The sequence below is a fragment of the Ranitomeya variabilis genome, chromosome 4, assembly GCF_051348905.1.
Source record: "Ranitomeya variabilis isolate aRanVar5 chromosome 4, aRanVar5.hap1, whole genome shotgun sequence".
Classification (NCBI taxonomy): domain Eukaryota; kingdom Metazoa; phylum Chordata; class Amphibia; order Anura; family Dendrobatidae; genus Ranitomeya; species Ranitomeya variabilis.
This window is the reverse complement of record NC_135235.1, coordinates 707,429,137-707,443,840: the sequence shown is the minus strand read 5'-3', so window position 1 is coordinate 707,443,840 and position 14,704 is coordinate 707,429,137. Positions and strand designations below refer to the sequence as shown.

Here is a 14,704-nt window from a genome sequence, read left to right as displayed (position 1 = left end):
AAGAGAGACACAATAAATCCCACCTTTGCCCGCTCTGTGGGAAAACGTGCAGCCAGGAGCTCGAGGTATATAGAGCACTGACTCACAAAACCCCTACAAGATTTACTATCTCCAGAAACTTTTTCTGGCAGCGGGAGGCGCGATAATGTCGGAACAGGGGTGGCAGTGGACAAGGTTGCTGCAGCCATGCTAGCAGCCTGTACAGCTACTGCGGTAACATCCACAGCTGAGGTTGTGCTCTCAAGAGCCGCCAACCTACCCTCCAGCTGCTGGATGTACCACAAGGATTGCTGAATGTCCGCCATTTACTAGCCAGACCCTGGTGCTAGTATTCTGTTAGGGCTAGCGGAACGCACCGAGTAAATATAGATGTTTATTGTTATTGATACGTTCGCAGCCCGGGGTCCACCGTGCAGGGGAACCTGCTGCTAGTAAATGGTGGCACTATTTGGCGGTATAGACTAGCTCTGTTACCTCACAGAGTAGCCAAGAAAGGAAAGCTCTGTGCCCTGTTAGACTTCACAGGAGCACAGGTTAACTGCCCATCAGAGAGCAGTCAGTGGTCATGCAAACATACAATCTCCTCACCGGAGGAGCCGGTATTCTAGGGGCTTATTTCAGCCGGGGCCCTAAATACATGCACTCAATCTCCTCGCCGGAGGTGCCGGCATTCTAGGGGCTTATTTCAGCCAAGTCCCTGAACACCCATAAATGACCACACTGGCGCATGCACGTAACAGATTCAATACTAGCTCATGGCCGTGCAGTCATGAGAGCCTTAAATAGCTGCAGCAAGTACAGGACCTTCCTAGAAGAACCAATGAGAGGCTGCTACAGAGCCTGAGCACCTTCAGGACCTTCCTGGAGGACTAATGGATATAGCTGCAGTATGTGAACATGTGACCCTCGATCTCCACTGAGAGATCTTACTCTGCGCATGCTCAGAACGAGAAAAGCAAGACAGTCCCAGAAGCGTCTGCTCGCCGCTGCCCAGCAGTGACTTCAATGGCAGAAGCTGGAAAAGCAGCAGTAACCCTTTGTACATAGTCAGACTGAGCGAGATGCTGGGACTGACGTCTCTGCCGAGCAGGCTCCACTGCGGCAGGAGAAGAATGGGAGACCGCAGCGGAGATGGCTCGAGATTCCCCCTCTGCAGAGGCAGGAACTCGACCCCTAACAATATTTCCATTAACAGATGACAAATCTGACAGTAATGAATATGCGGCTCCACCCCTATTGGAGTGGAGTCGGTCCATATTCATTACTGTAATGAGCGGTACCATGTGACTGCTCAATACAGGAAGAAGCTGTCAGCGCCTAGAGAACCAGGGACGTGCAGGGACTGCGTCAGGAGCAGATGAGTATTATTAGACAGCTGCTGCTCCCCCTCCCCTGCCGACCCATGGTAAAGATTCGAGTATAAGCCGAGAGGGGCAATTTCAGCCTAAAAATATGGGCTGAAAATCTCGGCCTATACTCGAGTATATACGGTAAGTTTTTGGTCACCTAAAAACATGCAAGATTTATGGCTCTCACAGACCTGTAACTTCTTCTTTAAGAGGCTCCTCTGTCCTCCACTCATTACCTGTAGTAATGGGATCTTTTTGAACTTGTTATCAGTATAAAAGACACCTGTCTACAACCTGAAGCAGTCACTCTCCAAACTCCACTATGGTGAAGACAAAAGAGCTGTAGTAGGACACTAGAAACAAAATTATAGCCCTGTACGAGGCTGGAAAGACTGAATCTGCTATAGGCAAGCAGCTTGGTGTGATATAATCAACTGTGAGAGCAATAATAAGAAAATGGAAGACATACAAGACCACTGGATAGGTGTGATTGAGGCATGTTTGAAGCATAAGGGGAAAACACCATTTGTTATTGATAGGTTGAAGAAATGGGTTAGAGTTGGGCTGAAGACTGTGGTGAGGTTTTGGATGAAGTAGGATGGGATCGGGTCAAGTGCACAGGTGGTGAGATGTGATCTCGAGAGTAAGGCGGAAAGTTGGGTTTCTATAAGTATTATTATAATAATTATTATTGTTATTATTATACCACCATTTATTCCATGGTGCTTTACGTATGAATTGGATATACATTATAAAAAACAAGTACAATAATCTTAAACAAGTCACCGACTGGTACAGGAGGAGAGAGGTCTCTGCTGATGAGGGCTCACAGTCTACAAGACATTTCATATATATTTCCTCACAACCACGCTATTTATATGAATAACCATCCAATTACAATTCTTTATAGTTATGTAGAGTCCCAGTACCTTCTCCTATCTGTTGCAAAATATAGTTATCAGGTGGTTAGTTACCAAAAACCTATGTCCTGTTCTGTGGTTTATTCAATATTCAATTGTCCTATACTGCCATCTACTATCCAAAGCGTAAATGTGCAAGAGTTTTGGTCACATGACACTCTCTCAGCTGGTTTTCTGCAGAAGCCTCTAGAAGCTGCTGAGTTAAAAGTCAGACAGGAGTTCCTGTCCTTCCAATGGGGCCTGTACTGCAAGCCACAGGCTATAGAGGGGAGGGCTACATGACCAGGATGTATGCCAGGCCCTAATAGGGGTTAATCAGAAGTAAACTTAAATGGACTTTTGGTGGGGGGAGGGAGAGGGTTAGGATCTAAAATGGTGGTATAAGGGTAGGAGGAGGGGTTTAGGTCCAAAGTAGGGTGGGAGATAGTAAAAGGGGGTGTGAATGGGGCCACTTGAGGGGGGTTAATTTGGTTAAGGGGACCAGGTATATTAGATGTTTAATCTTTGTAGATTTAACAGGATATTTGAGCGCTCGCCAACAGGATTTGATGAAAAAATATTGTATATACATATCCCCAATGATCGATGTGCTGTATTTCTACAGATATAGCATGGAGATAATACTTACTAGACGTGTGACTAGTAGGGGGGAATCTTTGTTGAAGTAGTCAGATCCTAAGGATTGGCTGTCATATGCCCCAGAATACTGTATAAACCAAATGCAGATAATACCCGTAGAAGCGCTCACAAGCGCGAAACGGCCGTCGGCCGTCATCCTCCACACCCCTCCCTGCTAAGTCTGTCCATGATTTGAATAAAGGATTGGAATTTTCAAGATTGGTGAGTGCGTTCCATTTTCCTTCTCTATTGCTGTGGGCAGATAATAAGTAGTCTGTATGAAAGGTTGAATATCCCCTGCCTGCCTGCTTGCAGTGAAGTGGGTCTAATCTATATTGATGGAGGACCCACTGTATAAAGCCTGTGCATTTGCAGGTGGTATTCCTGGGCTCTGCTGATATAAATCTGCCACCAGGGCATACGTAGTGGAGATAGTAACTAACATAGTGTAAATACTAGATGTCACTTACTTGTGTGGTCATTGGTGGTGCAGCGCAGTTGCACACAGTAGGGGGACAGTTTAGAGCTAGTTGGCTCCCAATGATCGCTGTGTGCGATGTACAATGTGCTGGGGAGGTTGTCACCTAGTTTGGCGGTGCTGCTGGGGCGTCCGCAACTAATTGCAGGACAGCAGACACTTACTTTGTGCTCTCAGACTGGTAGCGACGCATGCGGAAGCATCCGCATACAGCGGCACGACCTGCGTACCTAATGTTAAAGATAGGTACGCAGGCCGCATGCAGAAGTAGGCGGAGCTAGAGGCGGAGGTGCGGCCAAGGGTGGGGCTTCACGGAAGGAAGTCTGCAGCCCTCTGCAGCTCCTCAAAACGCTAATGTGAAACCAGCCTTAGCTACGGTATATGACGAAGAACTGAAAATTGACAAAGATGAGGACATTCAGCAAATGCTTGAGCAAATATCAGCTGCAGTATGGATGAAGAATAAGAGAGACGTTGGTTTGGGATAACACCAGTATCCATCACATTGAAGCCAGGAACTGTACCGATGCATATTAAGCAATATTTCCTGAGCAGAGAGCAAACAGGTATGTCTAATCGAAATAGATCCCTTGCTAATCTTTGTACCATGAAGAATGTAAGGTTTCAAAAGATACAGGAAAGATATATATATCATGGTACCGTGTTAGCCAGTAGATAGAAAAATATTTAGAATCAAGAGTCCTCAGTGGGTGATACCTTTTAATGGCTAACTGAAAAGATGGTAACAAATTGCAAGCCTTCAAGACAACTCAGGTCTCTTCATCAGGCATAGGCTAAAAGAAATCCTGCAGAATCACATACTGTATTTATGCACAACACAGCTCAGAAAAAATGCTGTAGATGAGACAGGTGACATGAAGCAGAATTACCATGAGTGATAAACAGTTATGTCCATAAATATTGGACCAGTTCTTAGATAAGGAATGGTTTATTGTCCTCTGATTGGGGTCTGGTTCTGTTGTGATGACCCCACATGGTCTGAGGGGCAAATTGCTTAGTTCCTTAGTTGATGTAAAAAGACATAAATCCATGCGACACATTCATTCCTGCACTAAGAGTGTCAAAGGTCATCATCAGTTTATATTCCCAAACTCTTCTGTCTCTCTTGAAATGACCCTTTAATACAAGTAATTTCATGTCCATAATGTTATGATTGGGGAGACAAAAATGTATTTCCACAGGTAGATCCATTCTTTTTTCTCTTATTGTATGGCGATGAAAGTTCATTCTTGTTCTCAGTTATTGCCCTGTCTCCCCCACATACAGACCCCCAGTTGGACATTTATTACAAATAATTAAGTACATCACATTAGAAGTGACGCAGCTGAAAGTACCTGGTATCTTGCAGTCCTGATGTGAATTGAAGATCTTTATCTTGTCTGTGGTCATTATAAATGGACAGGTTTTACATTTTTTCTGATTGCAAGGAAAGGTTCCTGCAGCTGTTGGATAGAATAGGGAGCTTTTGACAATGATGCTTCTTAGATTTGGGGGCTGCCTAAAACACAATAGTGGGGGTCTGGAAAAATTATTGTAAGCGGGCATCTTTTTGTAGTAAAGGTTGTAATGTCCGTGCATCTCCCCTTAGCACCTCTAGATTTGGATTGTAGGTGACTACTAGAGGCACCCGGTTATTTTCTTCTTTAGCTTTGTAATGTAGCAGGTGATTCCTTGATATTCTGGTGGCTCTTGTGATCTGGTTTTCAATTGTTCTTGGATGGTAGCTCTGATTCAAAAAGGTCTTTCTGAGGCGACCAAGGTGTTCATCCCTATCCATTGGGTTGGAACATATACGATTGTATCTGATGGCCTGCCTGTAGACAATAGAGGTTTTTTTGTGTTTTGGATGGAAACTGTCCCATTTAAGGTATGTTGGCTTCTGATATAGAGATGTTTTTATTTTATTGTTCTGCAGCTTAATGTTGGTGTCCAAAAAGTTAATTTCAGTACAGGAGTAGTTGAGTGTCAATTTGATGGGGTTGATGAAATTGATTAAACTGTTCATGGAACGTCTTTAGCTGTGGCTCAGAGTCCGTCCAGATGATTAAAATGTCATCAATGTAGCGGTAGTAGGCCAGGGGCCTGATGGGACATGAAAACAAAAAGTCACTTTCAAGCTTGGCCATGAAAAGATTTCCATACTGTGGGGCCATTTTACTTCCCATTGCTGTGCCAGTCTCCTGTAGATAGATCTTGTTGTCAAATTCAAAGTAATTGTGGGTGAGGAAGAATTTTATAAATTTCACCACAGAATCCGCATCAGTCCCTGTGTTTTACAGGAAGAATTTGCAGGCATTTCATCCATCCTGGTGTGGGATATTGGAGTATAAAGATTCCACATCCATGGTGGCCAGGATGGTTCCTTCTGGTAGAGGATTAGGTTTCAAAAGATAAACTGCAAATAAAGGAAAAGCACTTCACAAAGAGAACAGCTGACCGCACCACCAGCTCTGCACTCTGCAAACACTCTGGCTCATCAGCGTAAGCTGGCCAGCTGATATCGGGTGCCGACTCCAGAGAAAAAGCTGACGTAAATCACATTGAGAAGAAAGCGACCGCACTCACCAATCTTCAGTGCAGGTATTTCTTTATTGCATAGTTATCTTCATGGCACTGAAGATAACTATGCGCCGTAGCAGCGCGAAACGGCCGTCGTTTTGCTTACACACTCCTTTTGTGTATACAACCCCCCGTGCCTTGAAGATAACTTTGCAATAAAGAAATACCTGCACTGAAGATTGGTGAGTGCGGCCGCTTTCTTCTCAATGTGAAATAAAGGAAAAGGTTGTTTTCTTAGGTCACTGCATTTCACCTCAGCAGAAGCACATAACACCAGAAAGGAAAGAGGCCATAAGCCAAGCAATTGTGCTCATGTCCATCAGTACAGTGAGAATATTCCTGGGGCTGATCGGCTACTGTGGAGAATGGATTTCCTCTACATCACAAATCATGTAGACATCTCTTTGATGTCTTGTCAATGTGTAACATTGCTCAGCCATACCAACTGACCACAGAACCAAAAGAGGGTGTACAAGGACCTGAAGGAAGTATAAATTGCATTATTCTGAAAACTTCATGAATAAACTACATACCTATTCTAGAATACCCGATGCGTTAGAACCGGGCCACCATCTAGTGGTATATAATTATCTAACAGCCCCTCAAGGAGAATTCTGTAAGGTGGTAGGACCTGCCTGCTGCCACTATATGGATCCTAAAGGATTAATGACAGTTACCCATGATATAGAACAATTTGAAATGATAAAGGGAAGGGGTGCGAAAAGCTACAGTAATTCATTCGATGATTTACCCCTCCCTGAATGGCTTTCATGGTTAAATCCCTTGAACCTGTTCAAAGGAATAGGAGGATGGATATCAGGTGTAATTCATTTCCTAATTCAAGCAGTTTTTGTGATACTAATCATTGCAGTGATGATAAAGTTATTTATTATGCTTTTAAAGAAAATTCTCAGTTTTAATTGCAAATATTTTCCAGGTAAGCGTAAAGCTAAAATCGATACTGACTCTGAGATAAGGCAAACTCAAGTGATGACTACCTTGATAATAAAGCAGACCCAAATGATGACTACCTTGATAACCGCACTCCAACGTGGATACATATTCTGCAACAAGCAAACTTCAGTAGATTTGGCTGATTGCATTTATTGCGGAAGACCGAAAGTCAGATAAAAGACAAAGAACCCACAGAGAACTTACAAAGACTCATTGACAATATGGACTCTATGAATTATACTAACAAATGCAAACTAAATTCTAACACATATTTTAATATATTAATAAAAATGTCTATATTATATAATACAAAAATAGATCAATGGCCACATTTGTCTGTGCTAAAAACTAAGGAAATGTTAGTTTTTAGCACAGACAAATGTGGCCATTGATCTATTTTTGTATTTGACTTTTTTTGGCTACAAATTATTTATATATATATATATTGTTCGGTCAGTTGATCTATTTTACTATATACTATTTTCTGACTTGAACGTCCCGCCCTTCTCCAGGTTTTAATTACATCTCAACACAGTTGGTTCTGAGCCTCCTATATAAGTAGGCTTTATCCTGCTATTAGCCATAGGTAAGTGTTCACATTAGGCAGTCAGCTCAGATACCATAGGTAAGTGTTCACACCAGGCAGTCAGTGTAGTTACCCATTCGATCTGAGATTACCTTGACGTTTTGGTGAATGGGCTCACAACGTTTGCAAATCTTGTGCTAAAAATCTCATGTGTTTGTTCATAAAGTTCATAAGCCAGTATGCTATTCACATTTCACATTTCCTTAGTTTTTAGCACAGACAAATGTGGCCATTGATCTATTTTTGTATTTGACTTTTTTTGGCTACAAATTATTTATATATATATATATATATATATATATATATATATATATATATATATATATATATATATATATATATATATATATATATATATTGTTCGGTCAGTTGATCTATTTTACTATATTATATAATGTCATAAAAATATATCATCCCCTCATATTAAGCCCTTGATAGAAATAGGGTTAGAAGGAACAGAAGGTCTTACCCACAAGTATAATCTGAATGGATACACAGCAAGACTGGTATCCCATGATACACATAGGATAAGCCGTGTATTTTGTGATGTAGGGTTATCTTGCAGACCTGAGTAACAGGAAGGGATTAGCTAGGGCAATGTAGACCAGATGAAAAAAAGAGGTGAGTTGTTAAAGAAGTGGTTATTTTCTGTTCTGAATAAAATAGAAGAAAATAGTATTATGCAAGAATGGCCTAGGTTCCAGTTATCATCTGTCTACGTGCGGACATTCTTATGGCCAATGGTCAGTTCCTACAATTCCCAGAAATTTCAAATACATGTTGTTGTTTTCAATATGGTCTGTAATCACCCAAGAATTCTGTTTCTTCATCCAGATTCTCTTGAGAACTATAACTTTTGAACCAGAACACATTGAAATGCTGGAAGTACCCCCACATTCTCTTATGTAATTTATCTCATATCCCAGGATGTGTTTTACAACCCATTGTATAACTCATATTTCTGCCAGATTATTGTGTAATGCCTCATTTCCCTTTGATCTTGTACTATAAGAGAACACCCTAACTCCCCCCATGAAAACAGAAACTATTTGGAAAGACAACAGGCAGTGTGTCTCTCTGATTATTGCTTCATCGCTTGAGTACCTAAGAACACCTGAGTAGGTTAGGAATCACTTCTATAACACTACAGAGTCTGCCTATGGGGGCTGCCTTATACTACAGAGTCTGCCTATGGGATGCTGCCTTATACTACAGTGTCTGCCTATGGGGGCTTCATTGTGCTATAGAGTCTGCCTATGGGGTCCGTCTTATGCTGTAGAGTCTGCATATGGGAGCTGCCTTATGCTACAGAGTCTGCCTATGGGATGCTGCCTTATACTACAGAGTTTGCCTATGGGGGGCTTCCTTGTGCTATAGAGTCTGCCTATGGGATGCTGCCTTATACTACAGAGTTTGCCTATGGGGGGCTTCCTTGTGCTATAGAGTCTGCCTATGGGGTCTGTCTTATGCTATAGAGTCTGCCTATGGGAGCTGCCTTATGCTATAGAGTCTGCCTATGGGGTCTGTCTTATGCTATAGAGTCTGCATATGGGAGCTGCCTTATGCTATAGAGTCTGCCTATGGGGTGCATTATACAATATAGAGTAGGCCTATGGGGAGTGCATTATACTATATGAAGGCCTATGGGGAGTGCCTTAAACTATATTGAAGACTATCTGGTGCATTATACTGTATGGAGGCAATCTAGGGGGCCATCATACAGTGTGGTTGATACTATACAGTGAGGGGGCATTATACTGTGTATGGGAGAGCATCATGCTGTTTATATGGGAGCTGTACAGGAGGGAGACTTGGGACATTTTTAAATGTAAAGCGGGCACTTATTGTTATAGGGGAACTCAGGTAACTGTGTCTATCAAAGGGGCGCACAGAGGGCATTATTACTTTCTAGGGGGCAAAATATTATTACTATTATTATTATTTATTTATATAGCACCATTATTTCCATGGTGCTGTACATGAGAAAGGGGTTACATACAGAGTTATAGATATCATTTACAGCAAACTAATTTACAATGACAGACTGGTACAGAGGTGAGAGGACCCTGTCCTTGCGGACTTACATTCTATGGGCACTGTTTTCTAGGGTACTTGCACCCAGTATTACTATATTATAGAGGGGTGCTTCAGAATTTAGAGGGCACAGAGAACCACACAGCAGGTGCAGTAATAGGGACACATACGGAAGCAGCGGCTCAGTATTGGGGTATCAGCAGGATGAGGAGCTTGTGCAGGTTGGGAATAGATGGTGACGTGCTGAAAATATGAGAAGTGAAATGTGTTTTTGTTGTATTCTCTGCAGCCGAGTCCTGGCTGGAAGAAGTTGTCATGTCGGTCTGTGCCAGATGGAAAAGACGTAAAAAGTGAACGATTCCATCAGATCATCAGCGGTAGGTCATTATCTGTAACTGTGCTGTAATCTTTTACATGTTCTGTAGGACCGGTATCTACCACTGACTATATGGTGGTAATATCCATGTTGGTCTTTATATAGAGATTATTTTCAGCAACAGCGCGGTCATTTGCTAAGGTTCTCCTCCACTATTAGGGTGCGTCACCCAGTTGTAATCAAGGTTACCTGGCTAGGGGCCCGCTCAGAAGCTTTGCCCTCCCTGAACCAAAACCCTAGCTATGCCTCTGGGAGGAAGGTAATGTTTTTTTTTTAATCTTTTCTGATGGGGCCACGGATACCAGGACTAGGATGGGGCCAATCATACCAGCAACGAGATGGGGCCAATCAATCATAACAGGAAGAAATGAATATTCATTGCCCACCACGCCCATGGGCGTGGAATGCAGTGCATATTCATTTCTCTTTAGCAGCGGGCACAGGAGTTAGCCAGAACCGCTGGCTCCTGCCTCTGTGACCCGCTGCTCCTCCGATACCACTCCCCTACATCCCCACCACAGCCAGAGCCAATACATTTGGACTATAAGACATATGCCCCCATTTTGCTCCACATTTTGGGAGGAAAAAAGTGTCTTATAGTCCAAAAAATACGGTAATTCTAATTTGTTGCTGAGACTCCTGGCATTAGTATACATCACTTTATGTATATCTCTGCACGTTTATTCTTTCTTAAGTTATTAACTGTTCTAACTCCACCCCATGCTACCCCCAATTTCTTTATTTGTGCCCTGGTCTCTATCTGCACTATCTTACCCTCCTATAAAATGAATAACCTCCCCCCAATCCCTGGTTTAAACACTCCTCCAACCTTCTAGCCATTTTCTCCCCCAGCACAGCTGCACCTTCCCCATTGAGGTGCAGCCCGTCCCTAGCATAGAACCTGCAGCCAACTGAGAAGTCGGCCCAGTTCTCCAGGAATCCAAACCCCTCCTTACTACACCAATTCATGAGCCACTTATTAACCTCCCTAATCTCCCATTGCCTCTTTGGCGTGGCACGTGGTACAGGCAGTATTTCAGAAAATACCACGTTGGAGGTCCTTGCTTTAAGCTTGCAGCCTAATTCCCTGAAATCATCTTTAAGGACCTTCCACCTAACTCTCCCAATAATCTGTCTACCCAATCAGCGATGTGTCAGACTCGAGCGCCAGGTAGGCAGCACACTGTTCGGTGATCTCTATCTTTGTGACAGATTGCCTTATCTGTTCCCCTAATAATTGAGTACCCCACAAAAAGTGCCTGTCTGGCCTGCCCTGCTCTCCTATTTCCCTCCTTACTGGAGCAGTCACTCCTCCGGCTTTCAGAGGACATGCCTGGCTGCAGCAGTGCTACCCCTGTACTGACACCCCCCTCATCTGCCAACTTATGAAACTTATTGGGGTGAGCCAGATCAGGACTAGCCTCCCTGGCACTCTTCCCTTTACCCTGCCTTCTGTCACCCAGCTAGCTGCCTCACTGTCCTGCAGCTCCATCCTACCATCACCCCTCAGCTATCCCATTGAACTCAGTGAGCAGAAGGCTCCTTTCCATATTGTCTATGGATCTCAGTGTTGCCAGCTGCACATTTAGATCCAGAATCTGGGCTTCCAAATGCTCAACGTGCTCACATCTCGCACAGCAGTATGCACCCTCGACCGGCTGCTCAAGGACTGCATACATGTGGCAAGATGTGCACTGGATGGCATTAACAATAGTGGAGGACATTTCCTAATGGGGATTCCACCAGACAGAAAAGATAAGTAACCGAAATGTAGAGTATTAATAAAATGCAAACAGCAATTCAGTAATTCCTCCCTTGTAAACTCCCTGAATCCAAAGTCACTAAATCACAAGTCACACTTACCGCCGTTCGCACTTAGGCTACTTTCACACTAGCGTCGGGCCGAGGTTCCCGACACTAGCGTTGTCTCCGCCGCACAACGGGGGCAGCGGATGCATTTTTCCAGCGCATCCGCTGCCCCATTGTGAGGTGCGGGGAGGTGGGGGCGGACCGTCGGGAGCAAAAAACGTTACATGTAACGTTTTTTGCTCCCGACGGTCCGCCACAGCACGACGGTTGCGACGTGTGTCATTGCGTCGCAAATGCGTCGCTAATGTTAGTCAATGCAGAAAAAACGCATCCTGCAAGCACTTTTGCAGGATGCGTTTTTTCGGCAAAACGACGCATAGCGACGTAATGCAGTTAACGCCAGTGTGAAAGTAGCCTTATGCTCCGGACACACTCAGCTCGTTCACACTCCCTAAGGAAGAAGATTTAAGGAGATTTTTTTCCCCTTTAGCAGCAATCCAACCTACAGCTCAATGACTTCTGTACACCTCATACATACGGCTCCGCTTTGTACACACTCAGGCTCTGCTCCGTACACCTCGTACACTCGCGGCTCTGCTATATCCACAATGTAAACCCCTCCTGACCCCAAACATTCAACACCATAACAACCAGCACAGCAGAGTCCTGCATACAATGAGGCCCCTGATCATGTGACCTCTGACTCCTCCCCTCCTGTGACCTCATCACAGGTCCTGTGCGCACAGAGCAGCCATATCTGTGGAGTGTGGCTCTGCAGGTGGAGGTAGGTGCTGGAGGCTCCATTATTCCATAGCTCCCAACCGTCCCTCATTGTGCGGGATTGCCCCGGATTTCATGCTGTGCCCCGCTGTCCAGCGCAGGACACTGTGGTCCCGGACACAGAGCAGGAGAAACTCCGCCACGCCCCCTTTTGTTAGGCCACGCCCCTTCCCCATGTTCCTGAGTCTCCCAGCGTCACTGTTCAGAGAGGGAGAGAGAGGGGACACTTCTAGTTTGAGGTATGTAACAGCAGAGCCTGGGTGCCGGCGGCAATGTAAGCAGCTGCCAGCAGACCAGTGTGGACTGCTGATGATGCCTGCTAGTATAAATCGTGCGTGGAATGAGTCTGGGGCTGAGCAGGGAGGGATGGACACTCACAGCCTCCCTGTTTGCCTCGGCTGCTCAGTGCTCACAGATCGATGACTCACTGACACTCCAGTCAGTGCATTTCAGAGGAGGAGAGGGTGACGACGCTATTGTGGCTGCTTTTTTTCCCCACGCATAAAAGGGCAAAGCCAAAGCCCCTGTGACAGTCTGACACTATCATCATGTGCTATAATGAGACAGCAAATCATGGCACAATTAAGGTGTGTGTGCGAGGTGTATTTACGGAGCCGTGTGTGTGTGAGGTGTACGGAGCGGAGCCGTGTGTGTATGAGGTGTACGGAGTGGAGCCGCGTGTGTGTATGAGGTGTACAGAGCGGAGCCGTGTGTGTACGAGGTGTAGGAGTGGAGCCGTGTGCTTACGAGGTGTACGGAGTGGAGCCGTGTGCGTACGAGGTGTACGGAGTGGAGCCGTGTGGGTACGAGGTGTACGGAGTGGAGCCGTGTGGGTACGAGGTGTACGGAGTGGAGCCGTGTGCGTACGAGGTGTACAGAGTGGAGCCGTGTGCGTACGAGGTGTACGGAGTGGAGCCGTGTGGGTACGAGGTGTACGGAGTGGAGCCGTGTGGGTACGAGGTGTACGGAGCGGAGCCGTGTGCGTACGAGATGTACGGAGCGGAGCCGTGTGCGTACGAGGTGTACGGAGCGGAGCCGTGTGCGTACGAGGTGTACGGAGCGGAGCCGTGTGCGTACGAGGTGTACGGAGCGGAGCCGTGTGCGTACGAGGTGTACGGAGCGGAGCCGTGTGCGTACGAGGTGTACGGAGCGGAGCCGTGTGCGTACGAGGTGTACGGAGCGGAGCCGTGTGCGTACGAGGTGTACGGAGCGGAGCCGTGTGCGTACGAGGTGTACGGAGCGGAGCCGTGTGCGTACGAGGTGTCCGGAGAGGAGCCGTGTGCGTACGAGGTGCAAGGAGCAGAGCTGTGTGTGTACGAAGTGCAAGGAGCAGAGCCGTGTGTGTACGAGGTGTATGGAGAGGAGCCGTGTGTGCAAAGTGTAAGGAGCGCAGCCGCGTGTGTAGGAGTAGCTATGTGTGGCCATTATATGGTACGAAGTATCATGTGCAGCCAATATACAGTATGGAGCATCATGTGCGGCCAATAGACAGTATGGGGCATCACGTGTGGCCATTATACAGTATGGAGCACTGTGTGGCCATATTTTTTTGTTTATAATTATTTTATATGAAACAGTGTGATCAGCAGTGCTAAATGGGTGTGGTTGGGACGTGGATATGGGTGTGACTAGTTATAAATGGGTGTGGTCAGAGGCGTGGCCTAAAATTTGCCGAGGCGCGCGTTGCACGCCGCTAACTTTCTCCCTCTTTCCCATCTTCAAAAGTTGGGAGGTATGTTATTCTCTATGTGGAGTGCGGCTCTGCGGGTGGAGGTCGGTGCTGGAGGCCCCATTATTCTCTATGTGGAGTGCGGCTCTGCGGGTGGAGGTCGGTGCCGGAGGCTCCATTATTCTCTATGTGGAGTGCGGCTCTGCGGGTGGAGGTCGGTGCCGGAGGCTCCATTATTCTCTATGTGGAGTGCGGCTCTGCGGGTGGAGGTCGGTGCTGGAGGCTCCATTCTCTATGTGGAGTGCGGCTCTGCGGGTGGAGGTCAGTGCTGGGGGCTCCATTATTCTCTATGTGGAGTGCGGCTCTGCGGGTGGAGGTCGGTGCTGGAGGCTCCATTATTCTCTATGTGGAGTGTGGCTCTGCGGGTGGAGGTCGGTGCCGGAGGCTCCATTATTCTCTATGTGGAGTGTGGCTCTGCGGGTGGAGGTCGGTGCCGGAGGCTCCATTATTCTCTATGTGGAGGGCGGCTCTGCGGGTGGAGGTCGGTGCCG

General features: G+C 45.9%; 2 protein-coding genes across 1 annotated transcript in view; both read left to right on the top strand.

Moving 5' to 3' along the window:
* The window catches only part of LOC143766490 (uncharacterized), a 491,244-nt gene that overhangs the window by 123,984 nt on the left and 352,556 nt on the right, over positions 1 to 14,704 (top strand).
* Positions 12,673 to 14,704, top strand: part of LOC143766518 (uncharacterized) — an 87,573-nt gene continuing 85,541 nt past the window's right edge. Inside the window, exon 1 of the mRNA XM_077254269.1 lies at positions 12,673 to 12,723. The gene's annotated coding sequence lies outside the window, so the exon portion shown is untranslated. The remainder of the gene's footprint in view (positions 12,724 to 14,704) is intronic.